This window comes from Pecten maximus, chromosome 3, assembly GCF_902652985.1.
Source record: "Pecten maximus chromosome 3, xPecMax1.1, whole genome shotgun sequence".
Lineage (NCBI taxonomy): Eukaryota > Metazoa > Mollusca > Bivalvia > Pectinida > Pectinidae > Pecten > Pecten maximus.
Genome location: NC_047017.1, coordinates 53351009 through 53359918, shown reverse-complemented (window position 1 = coordinate 53359918; position 8910 = coordinate 53351009). Strand labels below are relative to the sequence as shown.

At 39.8% G+C, this 8910-nt stretch overlaps 1 non-coding gene and 1 pseudogene across 1 annotated transcript; both read left to right on the top strand.

Moving 5' to 3' along the window:
* Positions 1 to 1439: 1439 nt before the first annotated feature.
* Positions 1440 to 1540, top strand: LOC117324702 (annotated as a pseudogene).
* Positions 1541 to 2117: 577 nt separating this feature from the next.
* Positions 2118 to 2229, top strand: LOC117324700. Its single transcript, XR_004532037.1, has one exon. It is a non-coding gene; the product is annotated as a U6 spliceosomal RNA (small nuclear RNA).
* Positions 2230 to 8910: the final 6681 nt, after the last annotated feature.

The following is an 8910-nucleotide window of genomic DNA, read 5'->3' as shown; positions in this document are numbered from 1 at the left end:
AATCTGTAACATAACAGGGACATTGTTATTTCTATATTCTGATCAGGTCACTCTTACTTGCATAAAAAGTATGTGCACATAACTGCCACATATACTTGTAAAATGTTCAGTTATGATCACAGAAACACTGAGCACAGGGACCTGTAACAATGTTTCCAGGGGAAGGAGTTTTCTAATGTCTAGCATACTATATGATTTACATAACAATTTCAAAACCTGGTTGTATATTATATATATATATAACAAGAATTTCTATAGTCTAGCAAGCCCCTGTTCCCTAGGTTTGACATATTGTTCCAGGTCCCTGTGTTACATGTGGTTTAATCAGAATACTAGACAATTATCATCCCTAACAATAATTAATTGGTACAAGTCCCTGTGGTATGAGTGACTTAATGTGGTATTGAACACAATGACCATGCAGTTACAATTATTATACTCTAGACAAACCCCTCCCACTTTACTACAGGTCCCTGTGCGCTGTACTGTTTACATTGTAAGACGGGATTTTTTTTTAGCAGTGTCCCCATGGAATTGTACACAAATGCATCCTGTGGTGCAGGTTTCGCAGCAAGCCGATTGTAATGTGCGGTTTTCTGTCAAAGTTTGTGGAATGTGTGTGCATGTAATTCCGGTTTCTAGGACTTTTTTTGGATTGTTTACATTTGTGTGGAGCTGAACCGGCGGTGGAGAATTCCAGGTAGGTCAGCAAGTTTCTTGCACTTTAGTGTGCTGTTCAGTCGTCATTATACGATGACATGTGTTCAGTATCAATGTTACGTGCTGAATATAACATATTTGACCAAATTTGAGAACGATGTAACGTTTGTCCAGTTAATTAGGTGACAAGAGGCAATTTAATTACCCCACCCTACGCTTACAGATTTTGCTGTCGATTACGACATGTGTCTGACGCGGCCACTTTGAAGCGGTATTATTAGGTCATTTCAACGTTCTTTGTAAACGTTGTTACATACGTATGCGTCGGAAGGTCATATGATTTGGTGCTCATTCATATATAGCTCTAACAGTGGTTGTAAAAGTGTAAACATCGATGTTGAAAACCTGTAAACAATGTGTCAATGTCAGCTAACACACGTGATGCCGGCAACTTTGTTTACCTCGGTATTGAGGTGAAAATAGGAGGAAGTACGGTTGCGTCTGTCCAAAGGTCCACATACATGGTTAAAGTAACATCTAAGAAGGATGCTTGAGAAAAGACAGTGTTCGAATTTGTTAAAAACTTACGCAATTTCCAAATTAATCTTCTTAGCGGCGAACGTGGCCGTAACAAAACAGGGTCGCCTCGAAACATGGAGCTATGCTGCGTCCTGATTGGCTGCTGAACGAAACATGGAAATGGGTCTGACCATTCAGCACACAGCAAGCTTCATTCATGGAACAAAGTTGGAAAGATGTGAAGGTGTGTCGGCCAATAGAAATGCTGGATATTTCCATGTTTGAAGTAAGTTTCAGGAGACGATTAGCGCGGCTCCAGCGCAAGGATGACACGCAAATTCGTGAAGCGTTCCATATTTTTGTCGATGGAAAAATATCATAGAACAAAGGTAAAAAAATAGGTTGTGCTGAAAGGCTCCCTTTAACAACGATAGATACTTTTGTTTTTGATTAATTTTCATGTAAATTAACTAAAGCATTTTGCATTTTATTTCATTGATGATTTCCTTCTTCAAAATTCGATATTTCCATTAGCCGTGTTTAATAAGATGATAAAAGTTTTGAGTTATTTCTATGCTCGATAGACAAACTACTCACTGAATCATTATCCGGTAAGGAATCATTATGAACTTGTCGGAAACTAAAATCGACTCATGATGTGTGAGCTATAACCGTTAATTACCAACATGTAGATACCCGAGAGAGAACTATTGGCAACGCTGTGTTGAGTATTAAAAACAATATGTGAGCCTTTATGCCGTGATCGGCAAAATTATGAGTATCGATACGTTACGAGTTGCCTCCCCTCAATCTACTCTACGAACGTTTACAGTTCGTTTGTTAACGTAAGACTCTTATATGCAAATTAGTCCGTACCCTGTTTTCCACGCGAAGGCTAGAACATACGTATATAAGGCGGCTACAGTACTAGTATAGTCGTACCTGCTTCGGCAGTACATATATTAAAATTGGAACGATACAGAGAAGATTAGCATGGCCCCTCTCCAAAGGCCCCACGCCACAGTTCGGGATAGAGATTTCCATGTTTGTGTGACGTCACAGCGCAACGGGGTATCCCCACCCGCAGTAGGGGTTCGACTCCGGTCGACGGTTATTTTTTTAAATAGATTTTCATGTTCTCTTCCATTGCTGTGTTTATTTTTCATTTCTCGATTATAAAATATAGTAAGAAACATGTAATTTTTTTATTTAAATTCATTAATGAAATTAAATGACAAACTTAAACCACAAAACTGAATAAATTTGACTGACAATCAAATCAAATGTATAGTATTTAAAATAAAAAAAACACTGAAATAGGTGTGAAAATCTTTCGTGCTTTGATTGCCACCAGGAGTCGAACCTGGGTCTCCTGCAACATGGTAGCAAGTGTGAAACCCCTTCACTATAGCAATATGTACAGCACTACTTGATTTCAGACTGATTTGGTTGAATTTCTTAATACATTTCGAAATGTTTTCCCTCTGCTTTTACAAGGCCAGTGGGGGATAGAGATTTCCATGATTGTGTGACGTCACAGTGCAACGGGGTGTCCCCACCCGCAGTAGGGGTTCGACTCCCGTCGACGGATGTTTTTTTTTAATAGATTCTCATTGTCTATTTCATTGCTTTGCTTATTTTTCATTTCTCGATTATAAAATATAGTAAAAAACGAATAAAATTTGTATTTAAATTCATTAATGATATTCAATGACAAAATTAAACCATATAATTGAATAAATTTGACAGACAATTAAATCAAATGGTCTTTAAAATAGAAAACACTAAAATCTTTCGTGCTTTGATTCCCACCAGGAGTCGAACCTGGGTCTCCTGCCACACAGTAGCAAGCGTGAAACCCCTTCACTATAGGAATGTGTATAGCACTACTTGATTTCAGACTGATTTGGTTGAATTTCTTAATACATTTTGAAATATTTCCCCTCTGCTTTTACAAGGGCTTGGGACCTTCTAGCGTTATGCTAGGCAGCATTACAAATATTTCTACAACTTCCCCATCATTAGATAACACACAAATCAGTGTCTGTCAGTCTGCGATTCTCCTTCTCGGAATGTCCTCTGGCCTGGATCATCTGCCTCCATTCCTCAAAAGGCATCTGGGCTGTTTGCCTGTAAAACTGTATTTGTGTCCACCATCACTTGTCTGCCCACATTTCCTGCGATATACCGGCCTCTGTCTGTGCTGTTGGTGAATGATGCATGAACTTGACAGGAAGTGGGACTTGAACCGGACACGGAAACAGGAATGGTACCGGAAGTGGAGCAGAAACCGGAAGTCAAATCAGAACCGGAAATGTCACTCGTATAGAGGCCAGAACCGGAAGTTGTGTTTAAACTTTGGAGGAGGACTGCCTGTGTGGTGTTTCTTGTGTGGTGTTTCTTGGTGTTTCTTGGTGTTGCCTGTTTTCTGGTTGGTGACTGGCCAGCACTGTTGGTGTTGATCTGTTGTTCTTGTTCCAGGATGCTTTTGTTTTGGCTTCTTGATTTTTGGCAGTCGGTTGAACCTGTAACAATGAAATGAATAGAAATTATTTAATTTTTTTTTTAATTATTTTTTCTTTTTTTTTTTTCGAACTCTATTTTGTTGTCATGATTTTGAAAAAAAAGGTCTACCACCAGGTTCTTACACTTACCACTGGGTCAGTGTGTTAATGATTACCTCAACTGGCTGGATCTTTGACTCCGACGTGATTGTGGCTGCATTGGTTTCCTGGGCTGGGGATCTGGTTTGATTTCCTACAAAATATTGGGTATCATGCATGCTGATGATTTGGACTTGCGTTCGGACGGAATATGGGTTGATTTGCTGTGGGCTGTCTTTTCCCGGGGTAATGGTTCCACTGTAATCAAATGAAAATATCTCTGTAAGTAAAGTAAACTCTGAACAATATAGAGAGTGGGCTTGTTACCAGATAAAATCATTAGCAGTGTATTCCTGCTGTTACAGGGGTGGGCTTATTACTGGACATGGGCTTATTACTGGACATAGCCTTCCCGGTGACATTGCATAATTCAATGCTATGCTAAAAAACATTTATTACCAATTGTCTGGTCAGTCTCCAGCTGTTCAATGGCCGAGCGTAAACTGCCATCATCAATCGAATCATTTGACTTACCAGAATGTGTTGGCTCCACATGGTGGACCGAGGCTGAAGGCACCGCCTGGTTTGGAACCTGTCGCTTAGGGATGTATGGTGGGCAGGTGGACTTGTCGCGTCTGACCTTCGATTGCAGTGCCCTTGGGGAGGGTGACCTTCAGGAAGGTGACCTTGGGGTAGATGACTGTGTGCTTTGGTGAGATTGGGCCACACGCCTCTGCCTCTCCTTCATCTCATGGTCACATCCCAGCCGGAATAGCTCGGGGCATTTTCACACACCCATCAAAGAGTCTGACACTGAAAATGGCCAACCTGGAGTGTTGTGTCTGCTAGGACCTAGCTGTCCAGCATCCACAACATTTCCTGTCTTCCCTTTAACGCTCTCTCCTGCCTCAGCCTCACGGGCATCAGGGTGTTACTTGCGACTCGGGGTCTCCTCGTACCATACATCTCCCTGACCTCTGACGTTTAGTTTAACACGAACATTCCGTCCTTTTCGACTCTAAAGTTTGGTCGCTTCATAATCTGTAACATAACAAGGACATTGTTATTTCTATATTCTGATCAGGTCACTCTTACTTGCATAAAAAGTCTGTGCACATAACTGCCACATATACTTGTAAAATGTTCAGTTATGATCACAGAAACACTGAGCACAGGGACCTGTAACAATGTTTCCAGGGGAAGGAGTTTTCTAATGTCTAGCATACTATATGATTTACTTATTACAACATATACAAAACAATAATAGATTATCAAGTGTTCTAGGCAAGCCTCTCCCCTGGAAACATTGTTACAGGTCCCTATGATGAAGTATTTTAATCTAATCATATATAATAGACTAGCAGCTCCACCTAAAATCATATTGTTACAAGAACCTGTGATGCAGTATTTGGATTAAGTCATAATATACTAGACAAGTCCAGAGCTCCCCCTAGAATCATTGTTACATGTCCCTGTGGTACAGTGTGCATGTTTAACATACATAACAATTTCAAAACCTGGTTGTATATTACATATATATAACAAGAATTACTATAGTCTAGCAAGCCCCTGTTCCCTAGGTTTGAAAAATTGTTCCAGGTCCCTGTGTTACATGTGGTTCAATCAGAATACTAGACAATTATCATCCCTAACAATAATGAATTGGTACAAGTCCCTGTGGTATGAGTGACTTAATGTAGTATTGAACACAATGACCATGCAGTTACAATTATTATACTCTAGACAAACCCCTCCCACTTTACTACAGGTCCCTTTGCGCTGTACTGTTTACGTTGTAAGAAATCATTACAAACTTTCCCGAAGTTAAATCACTTGTGCATGATCTGAAATTATTACAAACTTCCCTGAAGTTAAATCACTTGTGCATGATCTGAAATTATTACAAACTTCCCCGAAGTTAAATCACTTGTGCATGATCTGAAATCATTACAAACTTTCCCGAAGTTAAATCACTTGTGCATGATCTGAAATTATTACAAACTTTCCCGAAGTTAAATCACTTGTGCATGATCTGAAATTATTACAAACTTCCCCGAAGTTAAATCACTTGTGCATGATCTGAAATTATTACAAACTTTCCCGAAGTTAAATCACTTGTGCATGATCTGAAATCATTACAAACTTTCCCGAAGTTAAATCACTTGTGCATGATCTGAAATTATTACAAACTTCCCCGAAGTTAAATCACTTGTGCATGATCTGAAATCATAACAAACTTCCCCGAAAAAAAAGACAGAGGTGCATCATCTCTAATCAGGTCAATCTTTCCTGATGTTGAAAGGAAAATTTCATAAAAAAATATCCATATTTGTTAAAAACAATACTCTGTAGTAGTTTTGCCATTTTTACTGTAACAAAGCGACACTACTTTCTCTGTGACCTTGAGATTTTACACAGTAATAAAACTCCTACCAGAACAATTTACTAGCTCAACTATATTCCGTCAGTCGAAAATATTTGTATCCTATCTTAGTTATAACTGAATGCATTATGAGTATTTAATGTTCAATATAATCATAATTTATCTGGTAACTTTTCTAGATCTTCAATTACATACACAAAACCTTTATCTTTATATCTAATAACTCTTAACTCTGAGACCAGTAGTATTTACTGTATAAAGAGGAAAGTAACAAAAGATAAAGCGAATCTAACTTCGGCTGCTTCAGCGAAAGGGAAACATATAGCACCATTGACAACGTAAGTACAGGACCAAGTGTTCCTGAAGGATGAAATCAATATAGACCAGTGACAACGTAAGTACAGGTCCAAGTGTTCCTGAAGGATGAAATTAATATACACCATTGACAACGTAAGTACAGGTCCAAGTGTTCCTGGAGGGGAAATCGACATAGACCATTGACAACGTAAGTACAGGACTATGTGTTCCTGGAGGGGAAATCGACATAGACCATTGACAACGCAAGTACAGGTCCAAGTGTTCCTTAAGGGAAAATCGACATAGACCATTGACAACGTAAGTACAGGTCCAAGTGTTGCTGGTGGGGAAATCGACATAGACCATTGACAAAGTAAGTACAGGACCAAGTGTTCCTGGAGGGGGAAATCGATATAGACCATTGGCAACGTAAGTACAGGACCAAGTGTTGCTGGAGGGGAAATCGATATAGACCATTGACAACGTAAGTACAGGACCAAGTGTTGCTGGAAGGTGAAATCAATATAGACCAGTGACAACGTAAGTACAGGTCCAAGTGTTCCTGGAGGGGAAATCGACATAGACCATTGACAACGTAAGTACAGGACCAAGTGTTCCTGGAGGGGAAATCGATATACACCATTGACAACGTAAGTACAGGACTATGTGTTCCTGGAGGGGAAATCGACATAGACCATTGACAACGTAAGTACAGGTCCAAGTGTTGCTGGTGGGGAAATCGACATAGACCATTGACAAAGTAAGTACAGGACCAAGTGTTCCTGGAGGGGGAAATCGATATAGACCATTGGCAACGTAAGTACAGGACCAAGTGTTGCTGGAGGGGAAATCGATATAGACCATTGACAACGTAAGTACAGGACCAAGTGTTGCTGGAAGGTGAAATCAATATAGACCAGTGACAACGTAAGTACAGGTCCAAGTGTTCCTGGAGGGGATATCGACATAGACCATTGACAACGTAAGTACAGGTCCAAGTGTTCCTTAAGGGGAAATCGATATAGACCATTGACAACGTAAGTACAGGACCAAGTGTTCCTTAAGGGGAAATCGACATAGACCATTGACAACGTAAGTACAGGACCAAGTGTTCCTGGAGGGGAAATCGATATAGACCATTGACAACGTAAGTACAGGACCAAGTGTTCCTGAAGGGGAAATCGATATAGACCATTGACAACGTAAGTACAGGACCAAGTGTTCCTGAAGGGGAAATCAATATAGACCATTGACAACGTAAGTACAGGACCAAGTGTTCCTGAAGGGTGAAATCAATGTAGACCAGTGACAACGTAAGTACAGGACCAAGTGTTGCTGGAGGGGAAATCGATATAGACCATTGACAACGTAAGTACAGGACCAAGTGTTGCTGGAGGATGAAATCAATATACACCATTGACAACGTAAGTACAGGACCAAGTGTTCCTGGAGGGGAAATCGACATAGACCATTGTCGACGTAAGTACAGGACCAAGTGTTCCTGGAGGGGAAATCGACATAGACCATTGACAACGTAAGTACAGGACCAGGTGTTCCTGGAGGGGAAATCGACATAGACCATTGACAAAGTAAGTACAGGACCAAGTGTTCCTGGAGGGTGAAATCGACATAGACCATTGACAACGTAAGTATAGGACCAAGTGTTCCTGGAGGGGAAATCAAAATAGACCATTGACAACGTAAGTACAGGACCAAGTGTTCCTGAAGGAGGGAATCAATATAGACCAGTGACAACGTAAGTACAGGACCAAGTGTTCCTGGAGGGGAAATCGATATAGACCATTGACAACGTAAGTACAGGACCAAGTGTTCCTGGAGGGTGAAATCAATGTAGACCATTGACAACGTAAGGACAGGACCAAGTTTTCCTGAAGGATAAACGTCAACATGATGTAAATTCAAAGTACAATTAATGTTTGAACATTTGGATGTAGTAACAAAAGCTAGGGCTCAATATGGAAACAGACAGGCAGCTTGAAACGGCATATACACTATTCATTTTCAATCTTCAAAATAATCAGAAGTTTCTGAAATGTATTTCATGCTTTCTTTAAACACATGCTCTTGCACGTTCCATATTCGTATTGATTTAGCGAAATTAACACAAACATGAAAAAGAACATTGAAAATCTTTTCTGTTTAAACACTTAAAACCTGACTTAACAAACATTCCATCGATTAAGCAATACTATGTGGTACTTGTAATGTCGGTTTTGAACATCAAATTATCTATATAAAACCTAAAGGATCCTCGAATGAACACTACATGCAGTTTTAAAAACAAATATCCTCTTTCATTAACTCATTTTCAGCTTTTATAGACTGTGCTTGGACAAGTTTGGAAATAAAATCAACCCTGGCTCCCTGTGGAACTAAAACGAGTATACATGTACGTATCAACAATACTACACAGAGTCCGTATACAGA